At 39.7% G+C, this 12,578-nt stretch overlaps 1 protein-coding gene across 1 annotated transcript in view; it reads left to right on the top strand.

Annotated features, from left to right (window-relative positions):
- The window catches only part of NELL1 (neural EGFL like 1), a 286,742-nt gene that overhangs the window by 168,526 nt on the left and 105,638 nt on the right, over window positions 1–12,578 (top strand). The gene's annotated exons all lie outside the window — the stretch shown is intronic.

A 12,578-nucleotide genomic window follows, 5' to 3' on the forward strand; every position in this document is an offset into this window, starting at 1 on the left:
TGCAGCTTCCACAATTTTCTGGGTAAAAAACAGCCTGTCCTTTTAGATTGTCATATTGCAATTATGAATAAATCAGAACCATATTGCTTTAGGGTGCATTTTTTTTGACACAATGCAGGTGTTTGGACTCTGTTCAGCTCTGAGCAAAACAGAGGCAAAATAAAACTGAATCTTAAGATGTAATGGTAACAGGCATCTCTCCTGCAAACTGTAATTTAGGCGGTGGCAACTGCTAGGCATTCTCAGATTCTGTCATTATTTGTGATTTCTTTATTTTTCTAAGTGAATGTCCTATCATTTAGAGAAGCTGAGAACTTCACAGAATTGTTCTTACCATTCATCTGTCAATATTCGTCACTCACTGCTTCAGTCTTGCTGAAGCTGTGTAGTCTCTTTCTTTCTGCACAGTACATCACAAAGAGTTCCATGGCTTTATTTACTCTCTGCATAAGAGCTAATTTGTTCTCTGTATGAAATTCTGCTTCATAGCTATGTCAAGAAAAGCAATAACGACTCAAAGGAATTTGGAAGAGTTAATGGTTTAAAAATATACAAATTGACATACAAAAGCTGTCGATATGGGCCTGGGATTTGTCTTTGCAGGTATAATGCCCAGTTCCTCTGAAGTCAAATATAAATCACATTCACAATTTGAGATCAGGCTGAAGATTACAGGTGTCTTGTGGAGAGAGGCTGGCACGCAGACCAGGTTACTGCAAACCTCTAGACATACAGAGCGTAAATTGATCATGAATTCAATAATAAGAAAGACCTTTAAGATGTTTGGGATCTCACGGATGAGGGCATAGTTCTGTTTCCCACATGTACAGTATTACATTTTTGGTAATTTTGTGAACCATTTCTATTGCCATTGTGGCTTCAGTCGCACCATTGATATTACTTAGTGTTTTAAAAAAATATTGTGCTGTATTTCATTAGCAATACTCTCTATGTTCCCTTCACCCCATATGCAAAAGTTTGCTTAATGAGAGATTCATTCTGAGCTGTAGGACCGTAAAGGGAGCTCCTAGGGAATCTGTTACCATTAAAAGTAGGAATTATTCTGTATTTTTAAGATAGAAACCAGGCAATCCTTACTACTTAGTTTTAGTTCCAAAAGATGTTTTGATCTACATGGATTGAGCCTCAGTGCTATGAAGCTGAAGACTGAGTGCTTTGCTCAGTCAATGTACTTGCAAAAGAGTTCCTTCTTTTGGTGGAATGAAGTTGCCAGCTCTTGAAAGCCTAAAGATAACAGAAGAGCTTTTTTTTTTCCTGGCAGTAAAGTGGAGTTTGTTCCATAATGGACTTCTTTTTATAATATTTGCATCTATTACTTTGCAATTAATTTTGTTCTAAATCTGATCTGAATTTTTGGAGAGGGTCCAGTGGAGGGCCACGAGGATGGCGCAAGGGCTGGAGCACCTCTCCTGTGAAGACAGGCTGAAGGAATGGAGCTGGTTCAGCCTGGAAAAGAGAAGGCTGCGAGGAGACCTCATTGCGGCTTTCCAATGCATAAAGGGGGCTTATAAACATGAGGGAAGTCAACTTCTTACACAGTCTGATAGTAATTGGACAAGGGGGAATGGTTTTAAAGTAAAGGAAGGGAGATTTAGATTAGATGTCAGGGGGAAGTTTTTACTGAGAGAGTGGTGAGGTGCTGGAACAGGCTGCCCAGAGAGGCTGTAGATGCTCGATCCCTGGACGTGTTTCAGGCCAGGTTGGATGGGCCCTGGGCAATCTGATCTAGTACTTGATCCAGCAATTGGACGCCCTGCCTGTGGCAGGGGGGTTGGAACATGAAGATCCTTGAGGTCCCTTCCAACCCAAGCCTTTCTATCATTCTGACATTGATGCCTGCCTCTACAATTGCACTTGGAGTTTGGAGGTAAATTTTAGAAAGAAAGATGCACGTGAGACAGTTGCCTGATGTTTTTATTATGTGAAAAATATTTTGAGACTAAAGATTTGAAAACTTTAAGGGACTAATCTTGCACAATTGTACAAGCTGCCCTAGTGTGAAGTGTTTACAGATAGCTTTTTTTCTTAGATCACTTTTCAGCTTTAGAAAACAAGGCAATACTGCATCCAAACAGGACTAATCTGACTGCCATAAGAACTCCACAAAACCGCAGCATGGTGTCCAGTTTAAATGGAATGTGTGACAGTTGGGTTGCTGTATTCTAATCAACTTGCTTGTCTGTTAAGGATGCGTTCTGGAATTTCTGTACATGTCAATATTGTTAATATTTCCATTACTGATATATGTGACATGGGAATTCAATGTCAAAAAAACACTTGATACTGTGATTCTTAACACAAATAATCTAGTAGCAGAGCTTTTGTATTAATAACATTATTTTCATGTTCTTTACTAATTTGACACATCTACTCAACTCAAATGCACTTTTGAAGAGTAGGAAATAAAATTCAAACGCAGAAGGAACTGTGGTGTGTGCTTCCAGTGATTCTTGCATTTTTCAACATTTGATCTAGTTTCCTATTTGGTTGCTCAGTGCTGTTTTTCTTTAACCTTGGGGAGCTTCTTATCAGAGTCTAGGCTTAAAACATTTTTTTATTCCAAAGTTATTTTTTTTTCTGTATTTTCCTTTTTCCTTTATTTTCTTTTTCAGTACTGCGATTAGAAACAATGAAAACAGATGTCTCTCCTCTTCCTAAGAGATGTTACATAGCCATTTATTATGTATGTGCAAATAAGTATGGTTGTAGCAAGCGATCTTCCTTTTTCTTTCTGCTCTGCATTCTGCACATTTGGAAAAAGTTAGTTATGTTACAGAGATGTTGCTGTTCAGCAAGGGTAGCTATTATTTGTCTTGATTTGGCCCAAAATGTTTCCATTGTAATAATTCAGAATTTCTTAGAACTGCATAGTGAATGTATGTCATGAAACTCAAATAGGTTCTATTCAGAGTTGTTTTTATAAAGTAGTAAAGCAGAACAGAGGATCACAGTATAAAGTATCTTTCCCTCGAGGGAAAAAAAAAGGACAGGTATATGTAAGAATGCTCTAAATTAGCTATTGACATTCAGAGAGAAGGTATTGGAATTACTGCAGGTAGTTCACTGAAACCGTCAAATTATACCTCAGCTGTGGTCAAAGATAAGCAGAATCATGTGAACATTTGGGAGAGGTATTGAGTACCAACTAAAAAATAGGAGTATGCAATTGTACAGATGTGGGATGTTTTGATGTCTTGAGTTCTGCGTGCGCATGGAGGGTTCTTGTCATTTCTGTCCATATATATAAGCTAACAGTGGACCTCGTGGGTTTCATAGGAATAGGGCTCATCGGTAAGGTGAATACCATAGCAATGAGTAGTAAAGTTTCTGTATACTGGAACAGAACATAAACCTTTACATTTACCTCTGCTTTCTGCTTCGTGCCGAGGGGAAACAAGGAAGGCTTAGCATTTTGCTGCAGATATCATAGGTTCTGTTGGAGTCATACAAAGTGATGTTACAGGTGTCATTAATTCTCATGTTTTCCTCTTCTTATCATTTTAGTTCTGATAAACATTAAGTGCATGAATAGGATGACAACAGTTTTCTTTATGATGTTTCAATATGTGACTATGGCATTTCATTGTGGAGTAAGTATCTTAACTATACCAAATAATAACTGAAGTTGTTGAGGAACAGGAAACTGTCAGACAAATCTCAGTGATTCTCTCTGAGTACCAGTTTGGGAACACAAATCACGTTATTTTGTTACACCAGTTTCTAGACAGTCCTAAGGCAGGCTGGCTTATCAGACTAAATCAACATAGTAAAAAGCATAAGCGTAGTTTACATCAGTAGTGTATCTAGTAAGCTTGATTTTTGGATAGCAAAATGTGACCAAAATCTATCTATGTGCCAGGAAAAAAAGGGAAGAATTTTAATTTATTACTCTAAAGTAAACATTCAAGAGGTGTTATTCAGATGGCAAATGTGTGAATGTTCAAAATTTTATATTCAAATTAAATCTCACTATTTCTTCCTAATTACTCAAGAGTAGCATATGTCTACTCTTTTAGAATGCAGTCTAAATAATTTGGCATTAAACACCAGAAGCTGTTCATTGTGTTTTAAATCACAATAGCATTTTAGCTTCCTATTAAAAGAACTGCAAATCAGATATTTCTGCCAGTACTTTGTATATTTAACTGTTTATAAGGATCAAATTGCAGTGTATCCTTACATTAAGGAAATGGGACTTTTCTGTTCATAGAATGGCTTAGGTTGCAGAGGACTTTGAAGATCATCTAGTTCCAACCCTTTTGCCATGGGCGGGGTTGCCAGCCGCTAGATCAGGCTGACCAGGATCCTATCCAACCTGGCCTTGAACGCCTCCAGAGATGGCGTATCCACAGCCTCTGTGGGCAACCTGTTGCAGTGCCTCACCATCCTCTGAGTAAAAAATTTCTTCCTAACATCTAACCTAAATCTCCTTTTTTTTTTTTCCCCAGTATAAAGCCATTCCCCCCTTGTCCTATCACTATCAGACTGTGTAAAAAGTCAGTCCCGCTCCTGCTTGTAAGCTCCTTTCAAGTACTGGAACGCTGCAGTGAGGTGTCCCTGCAGCCAAGCTAAACAAGCCCAACTCCCTCAACCTTTCTTCATTGGAGAGGTGCTCCAGCCCTCTGATCATCTTTTTGGCCCTCCTCTGAACCCTTTCCAATAGCTCCATATCCTTCCTGTACACACTTGTATACATTCAGCCTCATGAGGTGGTCTTGGACTCACTCCACTCTTAACACTGGGAAGGATTTTGCTACTGCAACCCTCGCTTAGGAGTTCAGGGATACGAAGAAGAAACCCTTCTTGTTCTTCACATCCATCACCAAGTTCAATTCCATCTGCACCTTGGCTTTCCTGAGTCCATCCCTGCACATCTGGACAGCATCCCTATATGTTCTTCCCAAGCCAGTCATCCCTGCTTCCACTACTTTTCCTTTTTTCCCCTCAGTTTGACCAGCAGATCCTTGCTCAGCCATGCTGGCTTCTTGCTTCATCTGCCTGATTTCTTATTCTGGGGAACCAAGAGCTCTTGCAGTCTCAGAAAGGCAACCTTCATGTACTGTCAGCTCTGTTCTTTTCCTTTGTCCCTAAGGATAGTTTCCCAGGGATCTCATCCAGCAATTCCTTAAACAGTCTGAAGTTCAGTCTCTGCTGCTTGCCAGGCCCATGTTCCTTGAGATTGTGAACTCAACCAGGGCAGGATTGCTGCAGCCCAGGCCACTTTCAATCTTAACATCTTTTACAATCCTTTTCACGCTGGTGACCACCAGGTCCAGTAACGCTTCAGCTTTGGTGGGTCTGTCCAATACCTGAACCAGAAATTTGTTCTCAGTTGACTGCAGGGGTCTCCTGGACTGCTTACAGCTCCCAGCATTGTTTTCCCAGCAGATATCTGGGTGGTTGAAATCCCTCACCAGGATGAGAGCCTATGGGTGTTCTGCCTCTTGCAGCTGAAGCAAGAATGTCTCATCAACAGGCTCACCTGGATCAGGTGGCCTGTAGTAGACCCCAAGCACCAGATGCCCTTTATTGGTCCAGTCCCTAATTTTAACCTAGAAGCTCATGAATGTTTCTCAGAGGCAGCTCTTTGCAGTCTATCCACTTCTTAATATAGAGGGCAACTCCCTATCTCTCCTACCCCTTCTAAAAAGCTTCTAGTCCTCAGTCATGGTATTCCAGTTATGTGAGTCGTCCCACCATGTTTCCATGATAGCAATAAGACTGTAGTTTTCTACCTGTACCACAGTTCGCAGTTCCTCCTGCTTGTTTTCTGTGCTGCATGCATTGGTATAGAGGCACTTCAGCTGGGCTTTTGGACACATTACCTTCTTTGAGGATCCCTCCCAAACACCTTTGGGACAGATCTGAGGTTTTCTCCCGCTGCTTCCTTAAGTGACAGTGTTCCCTGACTCTTCTCTGTTCCTCAGCAGTACATTCCCTTTTGCCATCAAATCTAGTTTAAAGCCCTGCTGATGAGCCCAGACAGCCTGCTGCCTAGTATATTCATCATAAGATGCAGCAGGTTGAGGGCCCTGGCAATCACCTTGTCTCTCTAACTTAGCTATGCTATCCCACATCTTGTTATGGGGAGGCTCGCTATCACCCCCTTTCCCCTTCAAACCTAGTTTAAAACCCTGACAATGAGCCCAGATAGCTCCTGGGCCAGAATTCTTTCCCCTTATGATATCTAGGTGGACCCATCAGCAGCCACCAGGCCAGGCACTAGGTGAGCCGCCCCATGGTTGATAAAGCCAAAATTCCTGCAGTGGCACCAGCTTCTCAGCCGTGGATTTATCACATGGGTTTTCCTGCTCCTCTCGGTATCCCTCGCTGCCACTGAGGGGGTAGAGGAAAACTCCATCTGTACTCCTGCTCCATCAACTAACTGCCCCAATGATCTGAAGTCCCTTTTGATAACTCTCAGGGCTTCTCTCAGCAGCTTTATGGCTGCTCATGAGTAGGAGAAAACAGAGATGTTTTTAGGATTGTCTGTGTTCACTATTGTGGTTTACCAGCTTACCATCCACAGGGTAATTTCTTGTACTAATTTCTTGTATTTCTTTGATGTATGCATCTCATTCCTAATGGCCTTTGTTTTCTGGGAGAGGGTCTTCCTGTGTGTACAGAGCAAAGTTTCTTTTAATTCAGTCTATTTCAAAGCTTTTAGTTTCATCAGAATTTCTTGTGAGCTGAAATCCCGATGCTGCTAAGTCCACAGTATTTTCTGAATTCCATTTTTTATCTCTCATTTTTAAAGCCTTAATAATTAAATAGACATTTGAATCTTCATGCCGTGCAGCAAAGCTTTGTTTGTTCTTTTAAAAGTATTCAGAGAGGTGGCATTCTCCTTTCAAAGTTTTAAAAGGCCATTGCTTAAGTGTAGCCCAACAGCTAATTAATTTTACATGAGGGCATGTATTCTATACAAATGGTCTCTGTATTAATAAACAATGGTAGCATCTGATGACCTCGCTTTCTGTTAAGTGAGTTGTGTCTCTATTATATGTCTCTTGGTGTATAGCGGTGGCTACTGCATTTGTGCTTACGTACCCCAGAAGCAGTTGTCCTCTCAATTTAGAGATCAACATACATTTCCTTTCAATGTTGTAAAAGTAAGAATAAATAGAAATAGTCAGAATCTTTTCACAGTGTTTTCCAAAGATGAATGTTTTTTATCAAGTGTGAAGGCTTTGGGTAACTAATGGAAGGAAATCCTTACAATAAGAAAATTGTTCCCATCTTCTGAGCCAATTTAAATTGAGGCCTCTTCTTGTAATGAGAATTGAATGCAGCTATGGTGAAGGACCATTCCATGGGATGTGTCTCCAGTAATTGCATTCCAGTGCCGGTCCTTTTTAGAAGAACATTCTTAAATAATAAATTTAAAAGAAAAAGATAGAAATGTCAACACTCCTGTGAAAAAGTAAATCCCAAATCAAATATCCTTTCAGAATGGGCTTTTGAACTCTGTAAGGGGAAGCTATCCTGATGTTACAATTACCTGTGGCTCTTGACTAAAAGGTACTTAGCTTTGCTATGTCTATATGTTTTCAAATGGTGGTTCTAATTTTCTGCTCAAGATTTTGGTCAAATAGTATAACAACCCAACTACTTGATTTTTTTCCCAAGTATATATATAGAGAAAAAAATAGAGGAGGCTGCGTGAAAGGAAAGTCTGCCTTTAAAGCACATACAAACCCAGTAAGGCTACCGGTGGTGTCTCTTTCAGCATGGGAAAACAGAAGCATCCTAAGAATGCATTTTTAAAAAATATACACAGAAAACATAAGCAGATGCTATCTTCCTCTTGTGTAATGGATATAAAATAATATAGTGCAAATATCTTTTCAGTAAAAAAGTGGATAATATTTATAGTATCCCAAACTTCAAGAGTATGGCAACAGTCCGTTTTTTACAGTTCTGCTGCTGCTGGCTGTAAGAGCTGCCTGTAACCTTTCACAAGCACTGCATTTCATGTGCACACAAATCAAGGAAAATTGTGTTTACCTGTAACTGTTTATTTGGAAATTAACATGCATGCTTTACAAATTTACAAATGCATGCTGAATCCTATTTTTGCTCTTTATGTGCTCTGAATTATTTTTCTGTGGTTGTTTTTACTCTACAAACAATTTTGCATTGTGGTTTGGATGGCTTTCTGCAGAATACAGTAGTTCAGGCAGCCCAAATTTTGTGTAGCACTCTGCCTCCCTCAGCATGTTCCCTATTCCATTCTTCTACTTCATTGCAGCCCAGAACAGAGAGCTGTTTTTGAAGTGTTGCTAAAGAATAGTGATGTGATTCCTCAGAAAGATCAGGCTAGAGAAATGTGTATATGGAATATTTGACAGGAAAACAGGTGCCTGAATGTTGCTGACTTCTTTGTTGTTTGAATATACCTATTCATACTTCACCCTGAAGAGACTGACTGTCAACAGGGTTACGTGTTAATGGTGCAGCAGCTGGAACATGTGCTCATTAGAGGTATGCAAAAGACAGGCTGCTACAACCTGTAGATGCTTTACCTTTATTAGCCTCAATAGTTACCTGTGTTTTGGAGAAAGCTGAAGGTCTGTTAAGGAAATGGCTTCACAGCTGAAATGCATCATGATTGATCATTCTGCTGTTGCTGAAGGTGTATCTAATGCAGCTATTAGAAGAGGTGTGACCTTTTATAGCAACTACTTTGTGGACTGATGTGAAGTTGGGTTGTAATTTTAATCTCCTGTTCCCTCAGGATTTAGTTACCTGTTGTCTATTGCATGCTTGCACTATAAGCTTTGGCTGTAGATGTTGGAGTGGTGTGCTGCTTGCTTCAGCAGGGTCCATCTGTCTTGTCACATGCCCCAGTGCAGGGGGATGCAGGGTGGTCCCAACCCTCTCTGTGGCAGTTGGGTAATTGTGCTTATTTTAGCTGTTTGCTATGTATCTGTGTTACTGATGCTTTAACAGGAAAAAGTCTGTTTTCCTAATGCGCTCTCCCTAGTTTCTTCTTTGGGATTTCAGGAGAAAGGAGGTATTCTGTGTGCCCTAGTGTCAGCATGCATGCAGACCAGCCTGTCTTTTAGTATAAGGTGATTTCTGGCAATTTGTCGGATGCATTGCTATTTCCTATAGAAAGATAAGTAACTAACTGTCTGCTTGAAATTATTTTCTGGGGAAGTTGTTCTTTTATGTGATTGTAACTTTTGTAAGGCCATGGAATATTGAAACGAATCCTGTCAGACTGCTCTTGGGTATTCAGTTCATCAAGATAAGCTTATTTTATTAGGTTGCCTATGAACAAAGCAGAGATAACTACAGTGCTTATCTTTAACCTCTGTGTATGCGCTGTCATGCAGCACTACTTGCGTATAAGCATCAGTGTCCCCAGTTCTGTAGTGGACTTCAGCTCAAGCGGATGCAATTTTGGGTTACCTGAGGCAACTAGTTAACCAGGGTTAACTTTCCAAAGGTGTTTTTTTTTTTTCTAAAAATATAAGTTTTCTGTTGATTGTTTAAAAGGTATTTCCTCTTCAAAACAAGCATTGCTTAATGTATACATGTAGTGTACACCCAGTCGATACCTGTCATGATTCTGTGGTCATAGAACAAAGGCGGCAGAGAGATTATTGTGAAAAAGATGATTAATTTTTTACCAGCAGTCCTTTAAGTGCTTTTGGAGACAAATGGTCATCCTCAGATAAAGCCTGAGGAAAGAATGAACTTTTTAGTCATTGCTTCTTAAACCGGCCTGCTTAAAGGAGGAACTCTGAAAAGACAAACTCATGAGGATTTTGGAGAAGTCCGTGAAAGCTTTGGGAAATTCAGCCAAGTCTTTACCCAGAAGAAAAATACCAGGCTTAAATGTGTAGCTTGTGTCGCTGTGGTTGTAGATGGGTGGCTAGGAAGCAAGAATGAGATCTGAAGCTTCAGACACGATGTGTTCTTTCATACTTCCTTTCTGTTTGGAGGAAAGCAGAAGGTAAACTAGCAGTTGGTATTTGATGTCTCCTTTTTATTTCTTACCACAGAATATTGATATCCTTTTGTTTTCTGTAAGATCTTTAACTTCTGAGAACTTCAGAAGAATGACAAATACTAAAACATGCATAAAATCTTGTAACATTCTCATTTTAGAGGAAAACTGAGTCACCAAAAACAAATGATCCTCTAATTTTATCCCAAGGCTATGGTGGCAGTAACCAAAAACTTGAGTAACAGAAATTGTAATACAGAAGAAAATTTGCAGAGATTTTGTAGGTAAATTGTCGGTGAGCAAAGAATGATGTTATAATTGTAACTGTTCTTCTGAAGTGGTACCTGTTTCTTGAGATGAATATTAATAATCCTGGGGAAAGAGTGGGTTTTTTTGTTTGTTTTCTGGGCACTGCCTCCTACAGTAGTGTCCTTCTCAGTAAGCCTGCCAGCTCTTTGCCTTTGATCACAGTCTCCTTTTGTGCTATATAGTAGTAACAAATTAAAGCTACACGGAGATGGATAAATTCACTCAAACTTTAAGATACTGCTATTCGTGAGCTGTCATTCCATGGGAGCATGTTTATATATGCATGCATATATATGTATAAAAAATTAAGAATGAGTTTTTGCTGCTTATTTTCAGCTGAAAGTGAAACTGTCAAATTAAGACATGGCTTCAAGATTTTGTCTCAGCTCTCTCCTTTCTTGTTTTGGAATGATATAGTTTGTGACTCCTTGCATTTGTTTTTCAGTGTCCTTTCCTTCCAGTCTTTGTTATCTATTTAGGTAGTTTTAACCATAACATTAAAGCAGAAGCATGTTTTCCCTGATCAGCACTTCAGTGGGAGATCTTGAAAAGTGATGTGTGAAAGTGATGTTCTTTGCAAATTACTTGTAGTCTCTTTTGAGTTTAAACAAAACATGAGCCCATCTTCAACCCTCACTTCCCACTGTGAATACCAAGAGGATGAGGGAGCATGAAACCAAAAATAACACACTACTGACAGACTCTTAAGGGCTCATCCCATTTGGAATAAAAGATTTTTGCAAGTTGACAGAAAATCAAAGCTTTCTCATTCTTATTAACACTGTAGCAACATGATCTATAGACATCTCTACACCAGGGAAAATTTCATTTAAAGTTCCCATCATTGCAGCCGAACTGCTGCTAAGAAATCTTCGGATTCCTCTTGCAGACGAGATTCTCTCAGTATTTCTTATGGTAAGGGCAGATTCCCAGGGTCCACTCTTCAAAGTGAGTTGCTAATTCACTTTGCTAACTTTTATCTACTTAGAAAAACTGACCTCTGTTTTAGTCAGTTCTACATGATTGCCAGCATCTCTACATCTGTAGCAGAGGTAAATAGAAAGATTTACATTGTAATAGTCCTCAAAAAACATAGCAGAGCATAACCTGTTTTGTGTTCTGACAAAACACAAAAGTTACCATTGGGAAATCTGTTGTTCGTACTTGATGTATGAAGGGTAGCTTGATGCTCTTTGCATCTGACGCAGCCACCTGAGCACCATGAGACCAGAGTGGGAAGAAGCAGGGTACTGTACAGTTCCTTAAAAGATGAAGGAGAGAACAAGCAGCCCTTGAAAAAGCCTAATGTTCTGAATATCTAAGGCATCTGAAAAGTGGAAAGGAACTGAAGTCAATTACTAAGCAGAGCTGGGGATCATCGTAAACTAACAAGTATAAATGTAGGCCTGAAGTTATCAGCAAAAGCCAGAAACATTTTGAGTGTGTGCATGCAAGAGCTTCTAACTAAAAGCAAAGAGGGAGCAAATGATGTCTTGCTTTGATGCTTGTTAGAGGAAAATAGTGGCAATCCATCCCATTTAGCTGTCAAATATATTAGAAAAAGAGAAGACATGTCGGACATATGTTCTGTGAACATTTATCAAAGCTATTCCAGAAATATTTGGTTTGAAGGGCTCCTTGGAATCTACCACTCAAATTTACATGTGTCTTAAGTTGTCTTAAAATTGGATGTCATCTTGTACAAATGTGAGGGCAATGAAGGGGCAAACTTGAGCATGCCAAAGTCAGTGGTGTCCTGTTGTCAGTGGAGAGGCTCATCTGAAGAGGTTACTTCAGAGTGTGTAACAATGAATATTTTCATAGGCACCACCTCTCCATCGTTCATAGAAGGTTAAATTGAGCCTATAGTCCTATGAACACTCCTTATTTACTAGTATTACCAAAGTTTATCTTTGGTACCAGAAAACCTCTGGAACCTGACTGTACCTCTGAGTATAAGGATGATAGCCTGGGTGTTGCATTTGCATAAGTGGAGACTACCAAGAAGCATGTCAAACTCTGAGTTTTGGTTAAGTCTAATATTGAAATCCTTTGCAGGGTACTAAGAAATGTCTCTGCATTTTCTTGATTCATTGAACAAAACTGTAAGTCCACCAGCACAAAGGAGTGAAATATTTGGGTTTTCTTCCTGCAATCAAAGTGTGAGGGAAGCCTCTAGTAATTGGAGGAAGAAGCAAGAAACTTCAGGGTCAGGTAGCTCACCACTTCTAACTGATGCTTTACTGGAATAAAATACAGCAGGAGAGTAAAATGCAGGAGCTGCAGTAAA

The sequence above is a fragment of the Numida meleagris genome, chromosome 6 (genome assembly GCF_002078875.1).
Source record: "Numida meleagris isolate 19003 breed g44 Domestic line chromosome 6, NumMel1.0, whole genome shotgun sequence".
Lineage (NCBI taxonomy): Eukaryota > Metazoa > Chordata > Aves > Galliformes > Numididae > Numida > Numida meleagris.